Source organism: Aphelocoma coerulescens, chromosome 3, assembly GCF_041296385.1.
Source record: "Aphelocoma coerulescens isolate FSJ_1873_10779 chromosome 3, UR_Acoe_1.0, whole genome shotgun sequence".
NCBI lineage: Eukaryota > Metazoa > Chordata > Aves > Passeriformes > Corvidae > Aphelocoma > Aphelocoma coerulescens.
In genome coordinates this window covers 27,864,256-27,884,089 of record NC_091016.1, presented here as the reverse complement: position 1 = coordinate 27,884,089, position 19,834 = coordinate 27,864,256, and the positions used below count along the sequence as shown (strand labels likewise).

At 38.7% G+C, this 19,834-nt stretch overlaps 1 protein-coding gene across 3 annotated transcripts in view; it reads right to left on the bottom strand.

The window, feature by feature from the left end:
• PTPN14 (protein tyrosine phosphatase non-receptor type 14) overlaps positions 1 to 19,834 on the bottom strand; it is a 112,615-nt gene that overhangs the window by 81,432 nt on the left and 11,349 nt on the right. The gene's annotated exons all lie outside the window — the stretch shown is intronic.

Sequence of the window (19,834 nt, the reverse complement as noted above, 5' to 3'; positions counted from 1 at the left end):
TCCAAGTATCAGATAGAGGGTAAAATTATATACCCCAGAGCATTCTCACTAGTTAAACATCCACTAGCACAAACTGGTGCCAGTTGCTGTATAATTTTAAATAATGCAATAAAAACTTGGTTAAAAAGAAAGACACAAGTTCAAACATCACCTATCCTGCTTTAATGAAAAAATATCTATCCTCAAGAGGTGGCTGCAGTTTCACTTCTGTACTGGGATTTTGCAATGGAGCAGTTACCAGAGAGCACTTGGAGATTAGGAAGCAAATAGCCCCAGTGCTCGTGAGACTGAAAGAGCTGCCTGCAGCTCATTACATGGCTCTGGTGTCAGATAAGAGTGGCAGCTGCCTACCTGGCCTCACACGATGCTGCTCTCAGCTGAGATCCTGCTGGGAAGGTGTGCTACTGCAGCAAAATATGGTCCTATGCACTTAAAGAAGGTGTGATCTTTCTTCTCCTGCCTTTCTTCTGATTTTAAAATGGCACATGCAAGTGTGTTTTTATAATTTCTACTTAGTGGTAATGCTTGTGTACCTTCCATTCTTCTTCACCTCCTTTAATATATACATATACATATATATTTGGAAGATTGTAAAGGCTTTCAAATAAACAGAAAACCGGGAAAACCTGGGTTATAACTACAGATTTCCAAAATGTATCACATTACCTCCGACTCTTGAAAAAGTCAAAAAGGTATTTGTTTCACATAAGGAAGTTGCAACATATGTGGATTCCTTGGCCCACCAGGAAAGAAAATGTTTTCTTAATATTTACAACCGGGGGAGGGGGAAAAGATCAACAAGAACCAGTGAATTTGCAACATATCAACTGCAAACAATGTAGTGGCCACTCTAAACTGCCAACCTGCCCTTTTCCTTACAGGAACAAAATCCAGTCCTGCTCCCACTGATGTCAGTAACAACACTGGCACCAAGTGAAGCAGGACCCAAACCTGCAGATTTACAGTAAGAATAAAACTTTGTTCAGTTTCTTGATGTTTAGAACAATGGTCTGCTCTCCTGGAGAGGCTCAATTAGTCTCATTCACCTATTCGGTAATGAACAGAGATAATGCAATGGAGGAAAAGTGGCTGCAGATAAGCAATGAGAGCCAAGTGTGATAGCGTGAAGAAAAAAGAGAAGAGGGAGAGAGAAAAGAAAAATAAAGTTAAAAAAGCAGGCACACTGTAAATCCCAAACCACGACCAGGCACATTTAGTTACACAAGTAGATACTTCACACAAGATCATAACATGAACTTTTGAACTTGCATGGAAAAAAGCCACTCCACTACTTAATGTATTAAAACATCGATGCTACAAAATGCTGAAAAAATTCCTTCCAGTTGTATCAAAGGAGGATTATATTGTGGGCACATGCATGAAGAAAGCAAATCTGTTATCTTTACTGAATATAGGCCTTGATGTAAATCACACAGCCACAGTCTGTGAATAACTGCATTTGTTTCGACAGCAAAACACCTCATCTGAAATACAGAATAGCTGCCGGAAATGAGCTAATGGTACTTTTCTTTCTGTATTAAAGGATTATTTTCCAGTGCCCACTGTGTGGGCTTAAACACTAGACTGAAACAGTCAAAATACTTAGAAGTAAGATTTATGGCTAAAAAGGGGGAGGCTAGGGGGGAACCTTCTTTGAAGTGACTGATTTCTTTGACCGGTGTCTCAGAATTACAAGGCTACAAAAGAACCCCTCTCTGTGAGCAGCCCCCTGCATTCTTCCTTCATCTCTGTGGCAGATCATATTGATAAACAAGATCTGAAAACAATTACCTGGGTATCACAGCGTTGGATAGCACATACTAACTGAGATATTATGACCGACAAATGTCTTTTTATTTTCTGATAGTTTTTAACAGAAAAATTACTACACCTCAAACACTACTTCAGCCAACAATATGAATCCTTCAGCCCCTTTTGTTTTTCAAAAGGTTCAAATGAGCTTGGGAGAAAAATCGGGAGTTTACTTCCACAGTATTCCAAAAAGTGTTGCTAATTACATTGACAGAGGAAGAAATTGTACAACCTGTAACCCCACACTCTTTCATTGTACAAAAGTATAATTTTCCTTTTTTAGTTGCAGCAGTGTTATAATAGATTCGTTTAGATTGGCTGCTTATTTCCTCTAACATATTATTTGTCATTAATTCTACTCAAGAGAACAGCTTTGTGCTGAAGGCCAGTAAAACTGTTAGTTTTGGAGTATAAAACACATGCTGCAGCTCTATACACAAACCCACTGTAATAAATCCTAAAAACCATGGCACCATTCTTTGTTCACCTTTCCAAACAGTGCTTTGATAATCACTTTACAACCTTTCACCATAAGTCTGGACAAAATACTCACCCTTTACATACGGTGATAGCTTTATCTGGAATCATAACTGAGGTTATCAGCTTTTCATGAGATTATATAGCCTGATTCTTGTTAACTGCCCCCGTCAGAGAAGGTAGTTGCTTTGTAACACTTCAGAGTGAAAAATTGCTTTGCAGAAAATTTTACTTTGTCAGGAGTTGAAAGAAATTCTTCTTTAAAATAAACCATCTCTATTTCTTGCTCAGATTAACCACTTTTTGTTAACATTTTAGCACATAATTGGAGCAATAAAGGTCAAAACTGACCTGTAAGCTTGTGACCCTCTGTAGCTCCTGTAGTAGACTTTGTATATTAAAATGAAGACTTTGTATATTAAGGTGGAGAGAGGCAAAAAAACATCAAAACGGAACATCGATATTTTCTTGTTTTGCTGTTCCTTGTAAGAAATTCAGCTTTGAAGCACAGGAGTTAGTCTGACTTTTAGTTCTCAAATGAAAAGCAGCGAGGTTACTCTAAATTTAAATTGCACAATTTATTAAAATAGGCTAGCTCTAAGCACGACTTGCACAAAGTCAAAACACCTTCTATACAACCACAGGCAGGTGTATTTATTGTATGATCGTATCAAAGTGGCACAGATAGGCCTTTGATCCACTGCATCCACTGCAGTGGCCATTGAAGTTCTGCTGAATGCAGACAAAGAAAAATACTATATATAGGTCATGTAAGTTTATTTTCTTCTAAGTACAAAACCTAAATACCAAAAGAGAAGAAGGTGGAGTAAAATAAATAATAATTAAAGTCTCTCTGTATGCATCATGTTATCTTGTTTGCTATTACATAACTGGACTCGCAGAAGTCTATGGTGATGAGGTATCCCTAAGACTTACACTCAGTTTAACTGCAACACAGAGAAAAGCAAGAGAAGAAACCAGGAACAAAAATAAAAAGTGGAGAAAGCCCATATGGTACTGCCCTCCCTGTAATCCTGTCTCTGGTTAGCAAGTTGGAAGCATTTCACTTCTCTGACTTGAAGCCTGATATTCACATTCCTCTGTGGCTTAATGTGGACATGGACTACAGATTGCACTCATGTCTTAAAGGAGCTAAATGATTTAGCACAGCAAGCCCACAAACTAGGAGAGGGATAGCAAGAAACTTTGTATTTCCATCCACTTCGAAGAAAAAGAAAATAGAATTTATAATCCCCAGTTCTGCTGCGAAGCAGGCAATGCCGTGTGGATGCAATGATTGCCCTAACCAAAAGTAAGTAAAAGCTGTCCTTGGCAGTTGTGAAGACACTCAAGCCTCCTGAAGTGCTGTTAAGTGTGGGCACCACTCCTGGGAAATCAATCAACCTGCACCAACACAGTGTGGGAGTGGGACACGTCTCCAGCCTTTTGAGAACCAGTGCAGAGTGGCAACAGGCTGAACAGAAATGAAACAGCAAAGATGTGTGCATTGTATTCAACAACTTACCACAAAGACAAGCCCGTGCTAACACAAATTCCTGTAAGCATGGAAGAGCAAATTGCTGTATATGATGAAAAAAATGGAGCAGACCAAGCCATGCCTGATGCTGTCTCACAGCAACATCTACTGCACATGAGACACCAGTGTCAGTGGGAAGGGAAAGGGAAGTGCTCCCCACCAAGGGGCCAGAGCACTGCAATTCCACCCAAGCTATTTATTTATTGCTGCTAAAGTTCAGTGTTCCCATTTGCAGACGCAAAGCTCCAGGACAAACTTGCCAAGAATTAACCGGCCTGCCTTTTTTATAAAATGATTAGCTATGCTTTTGAAAGAGTTACTAAGGACCACAGGGTCACAGGGTAATTATTTACAAACTGATGCAGGGATGAAGCGACAGATAAAGCCATTACAAAGATCATGCAGAGTAAGGAATGAGAAATTCCTGAAATTTATAGTCTAGCACTGTGAAGTATGATTCAGAGACAGCACCAGTTCTGCCCTTTCCTCATTATAGTGATATACTATAATGAAAATACGAAATCTGACTCAAGACTTTAATTCTCCATTTCCTACTTCGTACTGGATCTATTCAAGAAGGTAAAAAAAGATTAAATCAAGCCTGCCATACAGTAGACATCGTGAAGAGGCAATGTTGCCTTGCTTTGGTTTGGAAGGTAACCAGCCCAATTGTGACAGAATTAAAGTGTTCCCTTTCAGCTAAATAAAAGCTGTGGTTGCAGTACAAACCACTGCCTTGCACTTCATCATAAGGAGAGTCTACAACCTGCTGTTGTGGGAGGGCAACTGGAGGCAGCACGGTTCAGCTGTGACTCTCTAAGAGGGAACAGGATCACTGGAAAAGAGTTTTAAGAATCCTCATGAAAGACAGAACAGCTCATATCTTCCCCAGCCACTCCCCCCACTGCAGAATACAGGACACTCAGTCCAGAAGCATTTTCAGTGCCTAAATATAACACAGGCATTCACATAGCATAAATAGGAGAATCCTTCTGAAGGGCTGTCTCCAAAACAACCTCCATTTTTCAGTAGGGCTAGAGTTCAAAGTCATATATCGTCATGTCAAATTCTGGATAGCCTCCTAAGAAAAGTGAATTTATTGTTACTATACCTGGCTATTTTTATAAAGTTTCTGGAAACAAGAAACATGAAATGTGCTTAATGAATACTCATACACCTTCATGTTTCTCTTCGGTCACAAGCCAAGAAGATTTGATGGAATATGATCATATCCTTATGGGATTTCGTAACATCAGTTTTCATTGGCAACCATTCATTACATACTCCAAATGAAGCTGCTATGTTTTTTCAGTCTTTTTCCTAAGCTTTGATATATAAACTTGTCAAAGTAAAAAATAACTGACCCTTAATATTACAGTTTATGCCAAAACCAATATGAAGCTATAAGAATCACAAAGCCTAGAATTTAATTAGAAAATGAATGCTGCAAAATATCCAAGCATAAACCATATGATTATATCAAGAAAGAGTAAGCAAAAAAAGTGCAGTTTTGAAGAAAAGTTAACTCGTTACTCATGATGGACAAATTTCAAAATCCTTTGTTTCCATATCTAAACACTCCAGTAAACCAAACATTTTAACTGGCAGTAGGATGTATGCCCTGGCAGATATATGTCTTCTGACAGTGACAAGGGCAGCACAAAATCTACTACCATGTTTTCACAGTGGAAATACAAAAAATAAACTAGTAGAGCCAAAAGACCAAGTTCACATTGCTGGAACCTTCTTCAGGTCACTGGGCTAAATAAGTAAGACTCAAATAGCACCCCCTCGCTACTATGATGTATGAAAGTACTCAGCCTGAGACTAGGAAAAGAACCCAGACACTAATTATTTAGTTAGTTCTAAGTTAGAGCAAGAATTTAATTTGCAGAGGGGGGAAAAAAACATCACTTTGGCACAAAGTGGAGGGAGAGTAGGGAGAAAAAGAAAAAAACATTGGCAAAGATAAGCAAAGAACATAGAGAAAACATTTTTTCAGTGCAGATAGGAAAGGGAAAGAAAGACTCTGCAGCTGTTGGCCGATCTGCACAAGTTTTAAAACTGTTCTGAAGAAGTAAAACAGTGGGTGTTCATGTAAGATACATGATTTAGACGACCACTCTTCTAAACTCCTTTGCCTATTCAGACTGCACTTTTCCCACTGCAATCAAAGTGGTTTTTTTTTTTTTTTGTTTTTTTTGTTTTTTTTTTTTTGTGGAGACCCAGCAAAAAGCAACTCTTACTCATCTAACTTGTGTTCTAAACATAAAAAAATGCACAAAAATCTGGGTCTCATATTACTGATCAAAAAGAAAGCTAGAAACCAGCTCAATCATAATTTATGTTTTCTCTCCTTCAGCAGGGAGGTCCAACATAACTCCTCACCACCCATTCTAAAGAGTCAGGCTCATCCTTTTATGTGAGTTATAACTCAGACAACAGATGAGAGCAATTACACCGTTCCATGAAAATAAGTTTACATTTGCATATTGCTATCATCTTGTACCTCACAGATGTGAGAATTATATATTTTTCTCATCTGTATACAAATACTACAATAGTTTCAAAAAGTTAGCAAGATGAATTATCCCGTTCTGGAATCAGGCCTGCCTGCAACCCTAGACATCAAATAGCCTCCCAGTGTCTCACCTCACTTTTCCTTGGAACAGTCTTTGTGCATCTTAAGGGGTTCTAGAAAAGAAAATTAACTACTTTTATAGACAAGAAAAGTAATAATGTACTACGTAATTTTCTTTCACTACTACAGCTACCTGTGGAATCTTAAGAAATTGCAAACAAGACAAGTTTATCTGTGATCTTGAGAAAAGAAAGGAGATGTTGGAGCAAGAAGACCTAAATTAAATAATGGTCCACACAGCTGAGGAAGTTTCAACACCTTCTTTCAGCTGGAGAAAGAAGACAGGAATTATACAAAAGCACTCAAGCAGTACAAAACTTATGTGCCTTAGCTGTAATATATAGTTAGCTTCCCTTCACAGGGTGGTACCCTGAATACTGCACAATGAAAAGAGAGGAAGAGTCTGGCTATAGACATCAGTATAAACGTTCTTTTATAAGCATTGTTTTCCTTCTACAGAACCAAGAGTGAAATACCCCATATAACATTTTCTTCTCCCGTAAATGAAGAATACAACACGCAGAATTTCCTGTAGTGGAACACATTTTTCTTTTCCATGTGCAATTTAAACTGCCAAGTTTAAACAGAGAAAAATATTACATGTATCCATGGATATCTAATTTTAGAAAGACAAACAATTCTGCTCCAGCACCAGGGGGAAAAAGTGGTAAGAAAGAAATAGTTATTACAAGTCTTACGGAAAGGAGCTACGACAATACATGACGTGCGAAGAACGTAGTAAGGACTGAGTTGGGCAAGTGCCCATGAGGAAAACAAGGCTTTTGTGGGCTCTGCATCTGCAATGGACAGGCTACAGTTAAAGCCATCACTTCTTACTGGCAGCTTGAGACACTAATTTTTCTCCAGTGGAAAATCTTTGGGAAGGTTGATGCCTTTAGTGCCTTTGCTAGCAAGCACAGAGATTGGCATTATGATGATTCCACAAAAGCAACTGTAACGTCTGCTTGTCATTCATACACTTCATTTTCCAAAGTCACTGTGGTTTTGGCTTATAGAACCTGGCCTGAAGTCTTCAGAAACTCAACGGGGCAATTTTCCTTTCTATAATCTGAACTAGATAGAGCTAGAGAGATAGATAGTTTTACTGCATGCAAGCACATATTCATCACACATTATAGTTCTTGCAACAGTAAAATCCAGTATGTGAAATGTAAAGAAATATAAATATTTATGTTCATACAGAACCAGTGTGCTCTAATGAAGAGGTCCCAGTAAACAACAAAGGCAAGCATCTAAAAAGAGAAAATGGATAAAACCCCTAGATGTTACAGGTTCTGGAACAAAAGGCCAAACTGTCCTTACAAATGGAGTGCCAGTGCTGGAAAATTCATGCCAAAACCAAGATAAGAAAAGGTCCTTGTATTTACCTTAAGCAGCTGCTGAAAGTTGCAGCAGTCTCCAAGGTAAAACTCACTAGTCTCCACTACCAGAAAAATTTATTCCTCAGAACTACAAACTATCTAATTAGCAACTAAGTTAGCTAGCTAGTTTCAATTATGAACAAGCACTGTAATTCAGATATACCTTCAGGTTGTATTATGCAATTTATAAAACACTTTCATTCGTTAAATATACTGTTAACTAGGATCCATTAAAACAAGACTTGCTATCTCACCTTCAGAATCGAAACCTGCCTTGCATTTCTGATTTTTTTTTGTTCAGAACCAGTGGACAGAAGTTTACCAGTCCTCAAGGCATGCTGAATCCTATTTAAACTTTCCAGGTCATATGAGCTTAAAAATTAGGTTTGTTTTCTTTCTCCAGCTCTTGCTTGTAGAAACTCCCTATATGATTGTACCAACCAGAAATCATATTTGCAATCTTGGGATGATCCTGAATGCTTGTTTTTGTGTGCTAACAATATCATTAACAGAAGGCAAAAGAATATTATCCAGAAGGACAGAGAAAGAAAAAATAATTGAATTATCATGATGTCAAAAGTATGATAGGACTTGTGACTTTCTAAAGATGAACACAAAAAAGTCATTGTTCAAACTGAGACAGTGATAATGCTAAATGCTAAGAAACATACCTCCCTGGCCATAAATTCAATAAATTTTGTCCAGAAATGCACCTCCTGTTTAATCAAATTTGCAGTTCAACTATCTTGGTTAAAAAAATAAATAAATAAAATACACATAATTAAAATTAACCTCATTGTTCATTAATGTTAAAATTTACGTAGATGGTCTAAGGACAAAGTAACCACCCAAGGCCAACAAAAAAACAAAAGGCCAGGATAAAAAAAGTAACAACGCATTTTTTAAAGGACAGTTTTGAAATTTACTATAAAGTCTAGAAATAGCCACTGAACAATTACAGTTACAAATTTAGCTTGCCAAATTACAATTGCATTGCAAAAATCCAGCAAGCTATGCTGGATCCCATGCAGGGCACTAGCACCCCCATCTCAAAGTCCTACTAAGTCCTTTTAAAACACAGACCAACTGATCTCCCTCCTTTAACTCTCTCTGCGGTTCTTTGTTAGTGCCTGACTCAATTTTCTGTTTCCTTATTTTTATCACACATGAGAACACTGTGATATTTTGACTACTTACAACATTCCAAATGTTTTTGAATTAAAATAGCCAAAATAATCCAAATAAAATTAATCAAGAGAAAACAGTGATACACAACACATTTCCCTCTTTTAAAACCTTGCTTTTTAACCCAAATTTTATCTGCTAAAAGTTTACCCGCCAGATTTCCTCCCCCTACTCCAGCCACTCAGGCACTGCGAAGAGGCTGAATCAATCTCACAGCAGCCAGCCAGGAATTCCCTAATTTCCGACCCAAGCAGTGACCCATGCTGAGCCAGAGGTGCCCTGACAACCAGGTAGTCCTTGCTTCCCACTCCCTGTGCTGAGCAAACCTCGACACAAATTCTTCTTTTCAAACAACGAGACTTGAAGACAAACCAGACAAGGGTTCCTAAAAATCCCCATAACGGGGAGTTGAAACTTGTCCATGGATGCACACACAGACAGAAACTACCTCAACCAGACATAACGTTGCACAGGAAGCCAGAACCCTGTTCGTGTGTTCAGGACCTGACAGAGTGGTTTGAAACACGATACAGTCCCTTTGATACAGCTCACGAGTTTAGAATTGGAGGGGCCGTATCCTATTAAAAATAACAGGAAATTGGCCACAGCAATAAATCTAAAGCTTTGGCTGCTGCAATTTCTTATCTTCCATGAGCAGCTGGTGGTGTGCAAAAAAACCATGCAACTTTTCCTTCTGAGAAAAAGAAAACAAACAAACAATTTTAAAAATCACTCCAAAACTGTAGCTTCCACTTGGTAATAACTTGCATCAGTCAGTGACAGCCTTGGGAGACCTAGATCCCCAAGATCTTCTCCTGTCACACCAGGATATTGATGGTGTACTGCTGCCTCCAGGCAAAACCACGTCACTGAGAAAGTGAAGATGGTGCACTAAAGCTGACAAGTCCCAAGCAATCTCATCAGAGGCTTTGGCACTCCTGACAGGACTCTTCTCATGCAATTTCTGCCTTTGAGTGATCTCTCTATCTCCTCTGATAGCATTTTTCTCTTTACCTACTGAAACAAATCAAGATCCAAGATGACAGCAGCTTCTTCTAATGGCTTCCCAGCACTTCAAAGAGACTGCACCAAGCAATGTTATCTCTGCTATTCCCACTAGTGGAGAAGCAGCTTCTGCTGGGATGGAAAAAAAGAGGATGAGGGGGCAGGGAAGGGTAGCCAAGGCTCTTCCTCGAATGGAATAAAATACATACGTCAGAGGATTTCATTCAACTGGCAAAGACTACACTGAGCTTTTTGCCAGCGTAACTGTGTCTGCTGTGGGTTTGACTTGTTTTCCCACTCATAAAAGGAAGAGCTTCACCAAAAAAACTTTAAAGACTAAGACCAACAATGTGGGTGTAGGGTTTGGTGTGTTTTCAGTACACATGAGTGAAGTTAACTATGGTCCAGATTCCTGCCGATCTAATCCACACATCATGTAGTGCCAGTATTTTCTTTGTTTCTTATTCCAATTAGGTCCTGCAAGCATTTCTGGAGCAGACTTTTCAGACAGGCAATCCTCCTCTGAAGCAAATTTTTTTTTTAAATCCTAGTGTAAGATCCCAAAGGCGGGAAAAACTGAAGGGCCAAGTGATTTAATACAAAGGGCAGATGTCTACTTTAAGAGCTAAACACACATCTAAAACATGTGTATTTTGCCTACATTTAGACAACCACAACATGCTAGTTGTATGAGATACAATGGAAAGATGAAACCACTGCACCTACTAAAAAACCCCAAATCATCAACAACAACAACAAAAAACCATTCTTCCAGCCCTAGAGACTTAAAAACCAGAAGATGAACCTCCTGCATTAGGACTAATTATAGCAGAATAGTTACAACATGTTTGGAGATCACCTCACCTGTGAGTATGTGCCAAAACCAGGGCTCAGTTCTCTCCTGCTACCCTGGAGGAAGGTGGGAGGGAAGTAAGTTCCATTTTGGATACTGCAGGACCCCAAGTACTATCTCCCCTTGAAAAAAATATTTCTGTAAGAAAACAGATTGAAAAAACTTCCTCTTCCTTGCATACATTAATTCTGTAAAGCTGTTTCCTTGGCTGGAAAAGCTGTGTTAGAGCTGGGCCTGCTATGTGCACCTTCTCACCTCAGTCACACAATTTTGAATCTCAACCAGCTCCTGATCCCAAGCATCAGGAAGGCTCTACATATTTATCCACAGATCTGCCTCCAAGGCTGTAAGCCAAAAAGTTCCATTCCTTGACATGACTCCTTGATAATCTCTTCTCTAGAACCAAAAAGCCTAATACAGAAGTCCACGGAGTGCATGGTGATCCCACTGGCAAGAAAACTAACATTGGCAAAGAAATTATTAGGCCACCAAAATGACTTTCCACTAGCATATTAGAAGGGAGAGTTAGGGATATGGAAGTTCTTCATGCTTGAGGGCTAACTCTCACCAACACTAACCCATCTGACATACATTGTTTTATGTCTGCTTTGATTTCTTTTCTTTTGCTGCAAAAAAAAGGGAATGCACATCAGAAATGTTATGGACCACCAGATTTGTTTCATATATTATCAAGGCTAAACATTCAAGCATTTTATGGAGATTAAGAGATTAGACTCCGAGAGTTTTTATTCTTCTGTGTGCAAAGCTCTCTCTTTCAATCAAATTAAAAAGTGAAGTTCAAGGTATGTTGTTAATTCCTGAGGGGAAATGATACATAACCCACATGCACAAAGAAGTTGGCTTGCGAGTGGTTGTTTTTACAGGACAGAATCTGTTTCAATCTATGTTTGTTTAACAAGATGCAAGTCTAACAATGGTAATTTACTAAAAGCTTGTGCACAAAGTATGTACAGTACCAGAAACAATGGTCATAACTCCTTCCAAAGATACAAAAGCATCTACAAAACTATCAAAACATAAGCACTGCCCTGGATTAGCAGTTTCAAAACCCCACATTCCAAACAGCTTCATCATTTCAATAATCCATCTATAAACATTTAACTAATTTTGGACTACTGTTTTACATTCCAGCAATGAGTTGCTGCCAGTCAGTCCAACACAAAATTTCACTATTTTTATTTTCACTGATTTTTTTTTTATCCGCAGTATCATTACTGTTTGCTCAGACAACTTTTGCAACAGCAAATCTTGGCTTAAGTATTGTACTAGGAACACTAATTGTTCAAGTAGCAATTCACTATTAAGCTCCTCAATCTATATTTAAGCACTTGAATAACCAGCTACTTGTACAACTAATGGCCAGTGACCACACAGCTGCAGGAGGCGAGGTGGCACTCTGCCTCCCCAACAAGCCTGTTTGTCAGTGCTCAGGCCCAACCTGCATCCTGCAGTGTTACAGCCATAATCACATTTTGAAATGATTCATTATTTACAATGTTGCTTGAGGCTTACTAGATGATATTCTGTTCTCCCTAAGAACCCAATAGAGCTAAATGAATCTTTGTGATGAACAACCTGTGCCCTTAGCTATTGCATCAGATGGTCAAATCTGCATCATCTTCAGTCCCTACCCTGTGTGCTTCCAGCACCTGTATTTTACAGAATGTATTTCACCATGATTTCTACCTGCACCAGAAGACTGAACCTTTCTTTGTCATGGTGAATTTTGTCCTGCGGACTGTAAAACAATTTTGGTTCAACATTTGTATTTTGCTCTTACAATCAGAGCCCAGACACAGTTTTATGTCAAGATAGCCCAGAAACTTCTAAATGGGAAGGTCACTTCATTAGCAAAGAATCAACCAGAAAACAACCAGGTGTAGCAATTCCCCTCGAGCCTTAGAAAACAATTAATAACAAAGTTTTCAAAGTGCATTAAAAAATGTTAGAAATACTTGCTTGGCAACAACAAACAACGCACAAACCTGTTCCTGAGGACAACTGGGGAGTGGGTTGCAGACAGTTATATTGTAGTAAAGTCTGGAAACTATGGGTGGTTACAGTGCACTTCTTACTAGCTTCAAAAATAGTGTTTCACATTTCAGACACATTTGGTCTTAATTAACTGCGGCAATCAGTTAACCATCATTCAATCGCACATACTTGGAGGGTGACTCACCAGATGTCAGGTGTTTAACTTGCATGTTCCCCAAGTAACATCTAGCCACTGACATTTTTTTCTCCCCTGCCTCCAAAGTACTGTGCACAAATGATCACAGTAGTGGAAAACATCAGAGGATTAATATCATTAGTTATCATGGTTAGGATTAATATCGTTAGGAGAGATATGCAATGCCATAACCACTCTGAATCTTGTAACAACCATGAGATAAGCTGCAAATTGTCTCTGTAAAGGAAGTAATTGAGGGAATGGAATTTCCAAGATCCTCTGAAAATTGCTTTTTGCTGATATTTTTCAGCTTCTCAATTCTGCAGCTGCTACAATGCAGGCCCTATCATTATTCTATTTTTTTAAAGAAATATAAATTCAGTGGTGCTACCTATTTGAAGGTATTTTAATTCAGCACATTTCTAAACAGTACCAAGTCAAACACCTCATTGTTTTTCCCTTACTGGCAGGCATCAATGTACTCAGCACTCATAGAGCATCTGGCTAGCAAGATGTGGCACCCTTCAAGTTTTAGAATTCTTTTCAATGTTTCTCTAAAAGAGAATTGTTTTGATCCCCAAGTTGGTCCAGATGGTATCTCAGAATTGTCCAACTCCTCCTTTCAAGATAGCTGCCACTATTGTTCCAGAGGGGCAAGCAAACAGGATTTTCAAAGCAAGCCATCACTACTGGAGATGGTCTATCTAAGGAAGTTCACAACATCTAAATTCTCTGATAAGCACTGACAGGAGAGTTTTTGTAAATCAAAACTATTTCTCCCATGTGTCAGACTAGAGCTTTGAAGTCTCATGCAGCTGCTGGGCTGGTAGCACCAGGTGACAGACTTCCTCAGAACTCTCTGAGTGCTGATCCTAAAACTGCAACAAACTGCCTGTAGGGTTGGCTTGGACCGGAGAGCTCGATTCCACAGCTAGCAGAATGTCATAGCTTGCGTGGAAAATATCAACACACTGAAAACACTTGTCAGCAACACAAGGAGGAAAACTGAACAATTCCCATTTGAAGAAAAGATTCGGATTACTAAAGCAGCTTGCACAGTGCCTCGTGCCCAGCAGATCTCTTAGAACCACAGAATCATTGAGGTTGGAAAAGACCTCCAAGATAATCAAATAGAATCTTTGACTGAATACTACCATGTCAACTAAGGAAGTGCCATGTCAAGACATTTTCCTCTTCCAGGGATGGTGACTCCACCACTTCCCTGGCCTGCCCATCCCAATGCTTACCCCCTTTTTCAGTGCAGAAATTTTTCCTCATGTTCAACCTGAATCTCCCCTGGTCCAGCCTGAGGCCATTTCCACTGGCTGTTTTGCATAGGCAATAAGATAATGCAATTCATCACATAACCAAATAAATAAACCATTTTTTTGATCCTTCAATAGGAAAAAGTACATGTGGATGAACATGTGGAGAGGTTCATTGATAACAAAGCACTGCAGACTTAAGCCAGGCTTTTTACACCAAAAACATTTACAAGGGAATTATAAGGGTATGCTTGGCCTCTTGCAAAGTAACACCAATTTTTCTGCAAACTGTATAAAAAGCACTGACACTGAATGCACCAGAAGCACCATATTTCTGCAAAATCCAGGCAATTTAATATAAAAATGCTCATTTTACAAAAAACCTGCATTTTTAGAAGTTTAATACAATGAGAAAAGAAATGCCAGTACACATCTCAGTCTCTACAATTTAATCCTTTTTACTTGCACTGAATCTTCTTCTAGTATGTGCAGTTATCAGAAATCACATTTTGTAGCTACTCATTTAGAAATGAAAAAGAGAACTGTTTATTTCCACCTTTTAGGTGGTGACACTTCAAGGAAAGAGTTAATGAGTGTAACTTGAGCAATACCTTAGAGTTTACAGAAAAAAATGCTTTGCAGGATTGAGGGGACTGGGAGAATAAAAACCACGTATTACCATCATCATTACTATTAACCCTTTATTACAGATAAAACAACCAAGAGGTATAAGAAAATGAGGTACTTAAAGTGTCTCGATAAGCCCAACCAGAGAAACCAACACTCCTCAATGCTTTGGAGAATTCCTTCGTCTAATCCAATCTAGAATTGAAATTATCCTTCTGGAAGTGCAGAAAAAAAGCTGTGCAGAGAAAGTGACTGTATCACCATGATTAAGGAAATCCTCTTCCTCCAGATGGGTTTCCCCACCATGACACTGCAAATTCAACAAACCACATTCAGCCCAAGTCTTCAACAGCTGTATTCATTTTAGGAGGTCTTTTAGCTAGCAAATATAACATTGCCCTTAAGCTACCAAGGAAAGAGTGTCACCATTCCGGGAAATGCTCCAAAAATAAATCTCAATGAACGAAAAATTAGACGTCACCTACAACTATTCATTACAGTCCTGCATTATCTGAATAAACAAATACATTATGTCACTTGGATATATGCCTTTCAATAAAAAGCCAGACAAAACACAAAAAAGCATTCTCAGGTTTGTAAACAACAAATATTAACTTCATTAAAAGGATATGAAAAACACACCCATATGTGAGTTATTTTTATTTTTAACAGAAAAGCTCCCTTTGCCAGTACCCGTTCATCTCCTTTGAAAAGTGTGTTTTCCATTCAGCCCAATACTAAAAATATAGTTTTCAATATGGCTGATAAGGCATATATTTCAAATACTGCACCTTTTTACTTTTGCTTGTGCTCTAAACCAATAGAATGTGTTTCCTCAATGTAAATCTTTTCTTCAAATTGTTAAAATGGATTATATGCGAAGTCTATTTAACGAAAACTTGTTACTTTTTCCATCAGCCTTAGCAATTTGAAGAATACAAAAAGTGTGCTAAAAGCAGACATGCTTGAGGAGGAGTAGCTTTAGATACAAAGCTGACCTCTGGTGAAAAAGCAAAATCTAGCAAAGCAGCAAAGAGACTGTGGCAAAGGAAGAGGTTTTTACATCTCTTCTACGCAGACATGGAAAATTCACAGGCAAATAACTTATCTCTAAATGCCAAAATGGGTTTTCGTAAGGTAATGCTTAGATCCTTCAGAAAGACACTTCACAGCAGAACCCTCTGCTACAACAGGCTCCTCTTACACTGGCGTTATGCAGTTTCTTCACACAGTGCAAGCTACTGGACCCTTAATGCACATCACCGTTCAAAGAGTACTGAAGCAAAATCTCGACCTCAGGTAATAACATGCAACAACGAAGTCACAAAACTGCAGGTACACCTAGCACAAATCTTGAACAGTGATGCACTTCACAAGCCCAACCCTGGGGCTGATGAATGTGCTCACACACCGAAATACAGAAGCAATCTATATTTCTGTATGCACGTGCAGTACAGACAGGGTCTTAAATTCGTAGTGGTGTCTGGTTTCATAACATATGCCCTTCCTTATCAAATGTCATTTGTATTGCCATCCCTGCATCTGTCTCCACAGATGTCATCCCATGTAATGGAGCATATGGGCTTAAGCTGACATTGTTTGCAAACAGGAAGAGCTTTTGGCAAGAGGAATTGAACATAAAGTGTTCTGCGGGCTGCCTCTCTTAACCCATCTTTGGTTGGCTCCTCCACTCAGCTGAAACTGGTCAGCTACTTTCTGAGAGGGCAGAGTGCCAACCTAACAGATGGGCAGAAGTAAAGTCATGCCAAAGAACCAGAATGTGCATCTAATTTGATAATTAGGGGCTGAATTTCCCCTTAGAAATATTGCAATGGCAGCGCACACAAAGTTTTCGAGCTTAAGGGTAAAAAAATATGCTTCAGACTATCCAGTTGAGGGTTAATTCTGAAAATGAAAAAAAAAAAAAAAAAACAGCAGAAGTGAGCCATGGAGGAGGGAGGAGACCAGCCATAGGCTCCTATCATTCAGGATTAGTATCCTTCAAGGAGAGAAGAAATAAGAGAGAAGGGGAGGAAAGACACAGCAAGATTAAGCCTTTATCGTGAAATAGCTCTCCACAAGGGGCACCTGCAAATCTTGGCCAGAACAGTTCTGCGGCCTTGCTGAAAATAATTTATGCTGAATAGAGATAAAAGCAAGGAACTGATGGCCACTTTACAAAGCATTAAACACAGCTTTCCTGTCCATAAGGAATAGCCAAGCCAATAGCTAGTAAAAGGCAAAAGACAAAGAGTGTTTATGGCTCAGTGGAAATCAAACATAATAATGTACACACGTACTGTTGACAATTATTGTCTTGGTCTTGATATACAGTGATACAGAGCTGTGGCATTCAAATAAAAAAGTTAACAGTAAAAGTGAGAAAGAGTTGGGCACTCAATTGAAATTATCTTTTAATACATTTTGCAAGTTTTCATGCAGTAAGGCAGTGGTCCTGTGACTATCTTAAAGAATCCTGTCAAAACAGGCTCTTCTGGGTCATTTTTCTCTTCACCTTGTGTGTTCCCTCCCCTTTCTCAAGCCACTTTACTCAGCAGAATGAATGCCAGCAGCCATGCACGGCTCAGTTTGGAAAAAACATTGTTCTAATTAATTCTTCTCTTTCCAGTTCTAAAGTGACTCTTCCAATTTACAGCTTCTGAAACAAAAATATTAAGAGTAATAACTACGATGGCTTCAGTTAAGTGGGATTTACAGGCTTATAGTTTGGATAAACAAAGAAAAATTTTAATCCTGTCTTTTTATCATAAGCCCTGTGTTGAAATACTCCAAGAAGCTAAGAGGTCACTTACTTTCACTTTGCCTCCTTTGGAAATATGATGTTTCAAGAGGGCTTTCAGGTTGTCAGTGGATGGAAATTAGCTCTCCAACACAAGTAGTGTTCTGAGCCACATCTTTGGAACAGAGCAGAAGGCTCAGTCACAGATTTAAAATAATTAAAAAATTATAGCTGGAAAGTGTCTAAAATCACATGTGCTGCTTTACAGACCTCCACTGAGACATCTCCCTCTGAAGAAACTGGTCAGTGAAATGTCCTTTGTTCTACTGTCAAATTCTGGCAAGCTCTTTCCCAGTATAGCAGGAGACTTAATTGGGCTTTTGTTTAATTACCATCAAGACAATGATGCTCAAATGAAGAGCACAACATCAGCAAGTGAGTGAAAGCAATCAATTAGGATGAGCCTGAAACTATCTTTCCAGGGAAAGGAAAGGGCTACTCGTTACTGCGGCCATAGGCTAGAAACTCAAAATATAAACATGTCATTTACTAAAATAATACATAGCTTTTAGAAGCAAATAAATTAAATGACAGATAGTAACTACAAAGGAGAAGCATCATTATGAAGTAAGACCAAGATTTAATACCACAGCACTGCTGCTAAGCTTAGGAAAACAGAGACCCGAGTTAGTGGATTAAGGTGAATGCTGGTGCCAAACTGGGGAAAGATCTCCGAAATGCACTCCAGGTGCATATTTAGCAACAGCCTAGATGATACAATAAATGAATCAATGAACACAGAAACTGCCATGGAACATTTTAGGTAACAATTAGCTTGCAATGAATCAAGAAAGTAGTTAGCATCTCCATAAATAAAATACAACAAAAAATCTAAATACTATCCTGGTAACTCCCAAAATCAGTAATACAATTGAAGGTAAAAACACAAAAGGATCTAGTATATATTCTACAGCAATAACACAAGACTTGATATTAAATCCACATCAATTGGTAAGACAGCAGCTGCATTTGAGAAGCCAAAAAAAGTTTAATCAAAGGGGTGAAACCTAAAGACAAACCTAAAGACCTTCACATTCAGTCTTCCCTTACTAAGAAGTGCAATCTCACCCAACACTATAGGCAAACACACACCCTAGCAAGCAAATGACATCCATTAGTGGGAAATGAGACTTAACCATAAGGGACATGCAGATGGTTGAGCAGGGTACACCGCAATGGCAAAATGTTTGCCCATGGTCTAACTAAGGTGGGGCATACCTGGAGGAGTTCTACCTCACTGTTCTAAAATTCAGCTCTACCTTCGCTTTAAAACCTCAGGTCTAGGTTTGCCTTTTGCTTTGATAAGTAAATGAGCACATGTGAAATCCAGGAAGTCCATTATTTTCAGTGGCCACAGTTTTCATGCTAAATGGCAAGAGAATATACAAAAGGTTATGTATTTCCAGACTTACATATTCAGTTTCTACCCTAGATGAGCCAAACGTGACACTGTGCATCTCAGTTACTTATTTTCTCAGCCAGAGTTCACAACTGCAGGCTCAGCTATTAAACAACAGCACTTTCCCCACAAGAGTGTGAATAAGTAGTGATACAGCTAAACAGGTTGTTGAGTTTTTTCTACCATTTATATAAGCACACCAATTGCAGACAGAAGTAGTATCATGCTTTCTTGGCCTGCATGTTATTACAACAGCATCTCCCACTCAATAAAAAAAAAAATTAAAAAAAAAAAACCTGGGTAACTATCAGAGTTGAAAAGCTATTTCAGACAAAGTAAGGAAAGTAGACAGAGAAAAAATTTAAAAACACAACAGGAAAAAAAAACCCCAACACATAATTTAAGTGAAACCTTTATTACAGAAACATGATACTGGTACCTCCTGAAAGAGATCGTAAAAATAATGGAAAATACCCTGGTGAGACAGGAAGCTTAAACACAGCTAATCTAAGGATAACTTTCATAATACAGGAAGCAAGCATGCTACCAAAGAGATGACAAAACCAGAGATTATTTTAGGTGTTTACTTATTCCCAGATGAAGCTAAAAAGTGTGCTAAAGGAGCTTGGGGTAAGCACGCCAGACTTACTGCTACAGCCT